Raw genomic sequence first — 6,824 nt, forward strand, 5'->3', positions numbered from 1 at the left:
GTAGCTCTGAAATATCAAAAAACCTGAGAAGTCACTCAGACCAGGACCAGCACTTCAGAACCTCACCTATGAAGAAAAGTTCACTGTGTTCGGTGTGGAAGAAGAGATCCAGAAAAGAAACTTTTGAGGACAATGGAAGAAAGTCCATTTCTACAAGAAGCCAGTGATGGAACAGATGGATGGCATCTGTAGATTGTCTAACTTGTGCTGTACTTCATTGTGCAGTCTTAGACAAATGCACAATCATCAGTCGACCAAACGGTCAGACAGCAGCTGTCACTCATGCAGGCAGAGCTGGGATCCAAGGGGGAGCAAAATGAGAGGGCCTGTTCTTCTCTGCCAAGGACCAGCAGGTGTGGAAGGAGAGAGGTGCCAAGCAGAAGGGAACCAAGCTAGAAGAAAACTCATTTCGTTTGAAGTTAGCCAGTGTCAGATTAAAGAAATCAAAGACTTGTTTAGAGTAAAGCAAAGAGAAATAAAGGAAGCATTTTTCAGATTTCGGTCCAAGCCTTTTGTCCAGTTTAACCTCTTTTCTCTTGTTCCTCCATTTGCTTGTTTTCTTCATCAGTCGCAACAGAATGGCTCCTCCAGAAGAGACTCATCCCTTGGCTTTGAGATCACCAAAGAGACCAAGATCAAAGCAATTTAGGAAGCACAGTTTTCATGCCTGCATCACCATGTACACTAACGCGCTTCTTCACACAGCACTGTCACTGGAGATAAATCCATAAGCAGTGCTGTGCCAAAGCAAGCAGAGTTACTGTGCAGCCTTCGTACAGACAACTACTAAACACTGAAAGGCAGTATTTGCCTTTCTCTGTTCTCTAGTCTACCACCAGATTTCCAAAGGAAACAAAATCAGATCTAGATTCTTCCATTTGCCAAGGAAAATGAAATTCAATGAGCCAAAGCAGCTGAAAGGGCTGAGTTCATTACAGACAGTCTTCAGGGGTCAAAATAACAAGTATCAGTGGGCTTCCCTGACCTCTACAAATAGGTGAGGCCATCTTACTCTTTAGGCATATCATTTTAGCTGGTCTAAACTAATGGCTTGTGTCCCTTCATAACTGATGAAGCAACTGAGACTCTTCTAGGAAGCAAATCATCTGTCCTACTTTAGTTCTATGCCAGGATGAATCAGACTTTGGAATAGTGCCCTTCTCTCTTAGTCCATGATACAGGGAGCCTACACAACTAGCACAGTATACATTTAAATTCACAGAATGGGAATTTGGTGATATCAGTCCCCCATGATGTTACTATGGCTTGAGAACTGCTCCGCTTTTGCCTCTTTTGGCTCCAGTTACATCTTGCATGGCAGTGCAGAGTAGTTGTGTTGTCTTCTACAATCTTGTTTCATCACAGAATTGGCTTCGTTCCATTTTCCCCTTGGAATCCACATAGTCTGACATCCAAAAAATAACATCCCACTGAATTAAAACAAAACATTTTAAAAATGATATGTCACTCTCCCCTAGCTTCCTCAGCACATCTATTTCTTTCTACGTCTGCTTTATACAGAGCAAGTTCTGCTCAAGAATGAGAGCCATTTCTTGTCTTTTATGGCATGAAGCAATTTGTTGGCACTTAAAATTAAAGCAAAGTACACTTCAATTGAAAGTTCAAGACAAGTGTAAGAGTGTATCTGACAGCACACTCTATAACTCATGCAGTTTTTTAAACCAAGCTGACAGACTCTCACAAGTTTCTAAGAGGAAAGGGCAGACATTTCCTGAGCCCGATTAGGACCTCATTCAGTCCTGGAAATAAAGAACCAAGATGAACGCCCTTCTTTAGCTGATATTGCTGTTGATTTCTGCCCTCGCAACATGACTGAACGGTTGAGCACTAAGCACTCCCGTTGAATCATTATTTTCTGCCTTCTCTTTATAAGCTAGGCCCCTAATGTTGCTAAATGTACCATTTTTACATGAAACAAAACAGAAAACTGCCCACTTTCCTGTTCGTTACCTCATATGGTGGGTCTGAATTGAAAACACCAACATGGAGAGAATTACGCGTTGCACAAAGAATAGCTTGGGTTTTCTCAACATGCGCAGTGTCTTAAATGGGAAACAAACTACTTTTTGGATCATATCGCTGTCGCACGAGGCATTCTCCCTCTGGTGGTCTGATCCAAGGGTACGTTCTGGAATAATTTCCTAGAGGGAAGCTGACAGCTCTTTCACACTCTTCCCCTCCTCCCTTCACACAACTGGCAGTATTATTTTTACAGGATCATTATTTATCAAGACCAAATCAAGTAATTTCCTTTAAAGCAAAGTGCTTTCCTAGTGTAAAGGCTTCAAAGGAATCTTTGCCCATCTTTGTAGGGACTACCACCACCTTGGACATATGTCTTTTTGTCCCCTAAAAGCCACTTTAACCTACTTCTCCATTTTCAGAAAAGATGCATTCTTTGTTGCTAACAAAGGCACCACCTTAGCACCTCACTCACCCAAAAAAATTAACTGCTATCAGCTAAATACGCTCCACCGTCTGCTCTGAGTTATACACCAGTCATGGTAGGTTTTAATTTGATTAGTGATTGGGCTAAAAGCAGCTAAATAAAAATTATAATGCCCAAGAGCCACTTAGACTTGTTCAGACACTTTAAATACCAAATCCCTTCAGCAATAAAACATTATCTTTATAGACAAAACTGAGTTTAAAAGTACAAATCTAATTGATCTCAAGTGCATTGGAATTACTATATTTAGGCACTGGATTATGTACTACAGAAAGCCCCACGCTATGTAAGCAACAAAACTAATTGTGGAAAGACAAAGGTATGTGTCTAACGTGCTTATGGACTTTTAAAAATTCATATTTTCATTGAAGCTGGCAAAGTTACAGCTGCTCACACCAGCAGTGAATTTGGCACAGCGCCCTATATGTTGAGCGAACATAAACCGGCTATTTCTGGTCTACTTCAGAAGACCTGGACTTCAAGCCCTGCCTCAAAATTACTATTTAAGGCTCTCACTGTTGCAGGAAGAAAAAAAGCAAATTAAAAACCAGCAAGTTGATTCTCAACAGCTAAGCAAGACTTTCATTTCTTTAGTCTCAACTGGGGGCTCAGTTCACGCAGGCATTTACGGCAGATGCTCAGACACCACAGAAGGATGCCATTACACTTTTAAAGAAGCTTTTCAAATGTAATATACTATTTCAGAATAAACAAGTTACCTAGGCAAGAAGAAGGAGCAATCCATCCCCACAGCCACTTCTGAGATTAATATATATCAGCATGTACTAAAAAAGGACAGAAAAATGGATTCACTAGTGCAGTTGAATTTGTGTCTGGCTGGACAAGGAAGTCAATTTAAAGTCTTCAGATGGATGCATGGATTCTGGCTGTATTGAACTCTGCTGCTGCATGCAACTTGGTTGCCTGCTTGCAGACAACCCGCCATGGGAGGGAAAAGCAACAAAATTCCATTTTTTTTCCAAATACAACCCCATACCTGCATCTCAGAACAAAACACCTGTCAAGAAACACTTGTAGACAGCATGATTTAAGATATCCCTCTAAAACTTAGTGGCTCCCCCCATGTTGCACTTTCCCTCTGAAATGGGATTTCCCAGTGACAAAGCCCAGAGAGGAGAGAGGAGTTTCTCCTCTTGATCCACCTTTATAAAAGGAGACACATTCACCAGCTAAAGTAGGCTAACTTTACCCTCAGAGGCTTCCTGAAAAAAAAGCATTAAGAGGGAAAACAACAGCCAACATCATAGAAGACAAAATAGGTCTTAAAAAAAAGTTAACAGTGAGCTTCAATTATTCTACATATTAAGCACCTAAACTGAGGTTCTATCCCAGTATTAATACAAGGGGCTGGGCTGAGTCTTGGAGGTCTCATATCAAGAGGTTTCCTTATAGGCTAGGGGAAAGCAGGAGTGGATTTGGATCAGAAATTCCACAGAAGAGCAAAAATCTTTCTAGGTGGAAAGATGTTGGGTTTATTTTTGTTGTGTTTTTTTGTTTTGTTTTGGTTTTTTAAAGGAGAAATTAAACACACACGTACACACACTGAGAAACAAAGTTAAGTTAAATCTAGCCCAGCTTTACACATTTTAACAATTCACTCTGCTGTCTGTAGAACACAGCAATATAAATATTGCTATCTCTGTTAAAATGAATTATTGACAATTTTAATACATGTTGCACAGTACATATTAATATAGAAAAATACATGTTATCAGCAGTGCAATGTTGACCATGTACTAATCCATTCCACCTGCTCAAATATTAGTGCAAATAATTATATATTTGTAATGCATCATTGCTGTCTAGTTTGAATCTCTGCCTCCAAAATAAATGTCTCTTCTCTGAAGTTGTTTGCTATTATGAGTAAAATGTTATATATTCATACTCAAATTGACTTTGGGTGGATAAGTAAAATGAGCAACCTTCAAAAATCCACTTGTCTAAGACTTAGCAAGTCATTTTAATGAATTGTTTACAGTAAAATGAATGTTATAAAAATGTTTCAAACACAAGCTCATGTTAGCTGGCTTCTCTGCAACACTCAAATACCACATGTCAAAACAGGGTAGAGTCCAAAATCACCATCTTCAACTGCCAGCATCAACTGAGGTGAACCTTAACCATATCTTTCTGTGGGAGCTATTTACCTTGATACCATAATCTACCTACAAATCGATGCTGCGGACATCTTCTCTCCGCAACCTCACTTCCCTTTTCAAGAAAAGAGGTGGCCTTGATGAGGTCGGATGCTTGACAGAACAATAGCTCCTGTCCCCAACGACTGATGATCAAAATGGGAAAAGCAGATGTACAACCAAGACACTGCAAGGGCTCGTTTGTGCCAGGATACACCCTTGGCTAGGAGTGAAGTCGGGATAGGGCCAAGAAGGACAAGGGCAATCCAGAGGTTGAGTAAACTGCAAGGGAAGACTGTGGTGCAAACAGCCAGTCAACAAAGAGGCGGGGAGCAGAAACAGCCCCCAAAACATACAGAGCCCCATCATGCACACAACGGGGAGGATTGAAAAGGACCGACACCTCTTACTTAATTCTCTCCTCTATTCTTACTAAATTCAGGTTTGAGAACAACAAAACCCAGTGTGGGGAAGATTTCAGCAACAGCCGCTGCTGCCGTGATGCCTGTGTCCCAAACCAGCATTTGTTTCTTCATGCTCTGGCTCCAGTAGCTCTATGGACAATTTTGGGTTGCAGTGAAAGAAGAGAGAAGCTTTAACACTTAAAGAAGGAAAGTTTTTAAACATCAACTTTCAAAGAATATTGTGTGTTAGATAATGAGCCGAACAGGCCAGCACTTAGAGCTGTGGGTTTCATGAGACGGTCACACATGCTCTAAAATTACATGAACTGGGGTGTAACAACTCTGACCCTCCAAGGATGACAAACCACAGCTCGGAGGTACTGGACCCTTTTGGGAAGCCTATGCAGGACAAAAAAAGATCTCTTCTGCAGCACAAAGGTGACACAAAAGCCTCATGCTACGCTACGCTGAGGCTGCACAACCAGGGGAGGGCAAGGGCAGGCAGAGAGCGTGAGGGCTGAGCCCTCACAGCAGGGGCGAGCTGCCTGGCTGGGACCAGGACAGGCTTTAGCATGGCAAGGGGAGGTGCTGCCACAGCCTGTGGCTTGGCCAGCAGCTCCAAGGTCTCCTCCCTTCAGAGGGAAAACAACAGTGCAGATGAGCAAGATTTGGAACCGCTATAAGGAAGTCTCAAATTTATTTTCATCCCCTATCAGGATGAACTTAAATTACAAATAAAATTTCAAGATACTTTGTCCCTCGAGTGTCAAAACAATTCATTTTGGTTTGTTAAGCTGTTCTCAAAGATACTATTCAAATATGGCTCAGCTTTACATTTCATGTTCCTTTCCTGGCACCTAATGGACACTAAAACTGAGCTACCTGACACTTTGCCCCCATGGCTGGTCCCTTACATGAAGTTTCAATACAATGCACTGCACAGCCAGGTCAGGGGAGAGCACGTGGAAACAGAGACCTGGAGGGATGAGAGAATATGGGAAAGGTAGAGGTAGAGAAATAAAAGAGAAAGGAGCTAAACTCCTCCTGCTATCAGGCTGCATGGGGATGAACACTAGATAGTATGTAAATGTCTCCTAGAAGCTGTTCTGCAAAGTTAAAGGTTTCTCTTTCTGGTAGTGTGGTAACAGAGGGAAAGGGATAGTGCATGGAAAGGAAAACAGGGCATTGGGACATAAAGCTAATAAAATAAAAGTAGAAACCAAGGCTTCCACATACACTAAGGCCTGTATTGACACAGAGCAAGCAGTGCCCCATACAAGAGAAAAGACGACAGGCAAACACAGCTGCTTCCCCACTCGAAGATAAGCAGAAGACATGGTATAGAAATCTCCTACGACCAAAAGAAATTAGAATGGAGGAAAAAAAAAAAAGACAAGCAAAGCAGTGAACACGACTGAGCAGGGGATGTGGCTCCCTCCCCTCCTTAAAACAGGTGTAGAAACATCGCGAAAGAAAAAACAAATAATGTGCCAGCCTTGATGTCTAGAGAAAAAAATACTCCAATGCAGATAGCACAACAGAAATCTGTCTCCCAACAGCACAGAGGTCTCTACAACTAGCACAGAGGTGGTGTAAATAATGCCTAGAAGCCAAGATCCAGTAGACTATGAGGACAGGAAAGGTGCTCTTACCTTTCAGTTGTCCTCTAGAAGAGTAGCTTTTGGTGCTGATGGCTGTCTTATCTTTCCTACTGCTCCTAGGACAAGAAGCAAAAAGAAGAGCTGCTATCTGCATCTAGAATTAGACAAGAAATTCTTTAGATATCTGCTTCCT

Source organism: Athene cunicularia, assembly GCF_003259725.1.
Source record: "Athene cunicularia isolate RWA chromosome 5 unlocalized genomic scaffold, athCun1 chr5_part1, whole genome shotgun sequence".
Classification (NCBI taxonomy): domain Eukaryota; kingdom Metazoa; phylum Chordata; class Aves; order Strigiformes; family Strigidae; genus Athene; species Athene cunicularia.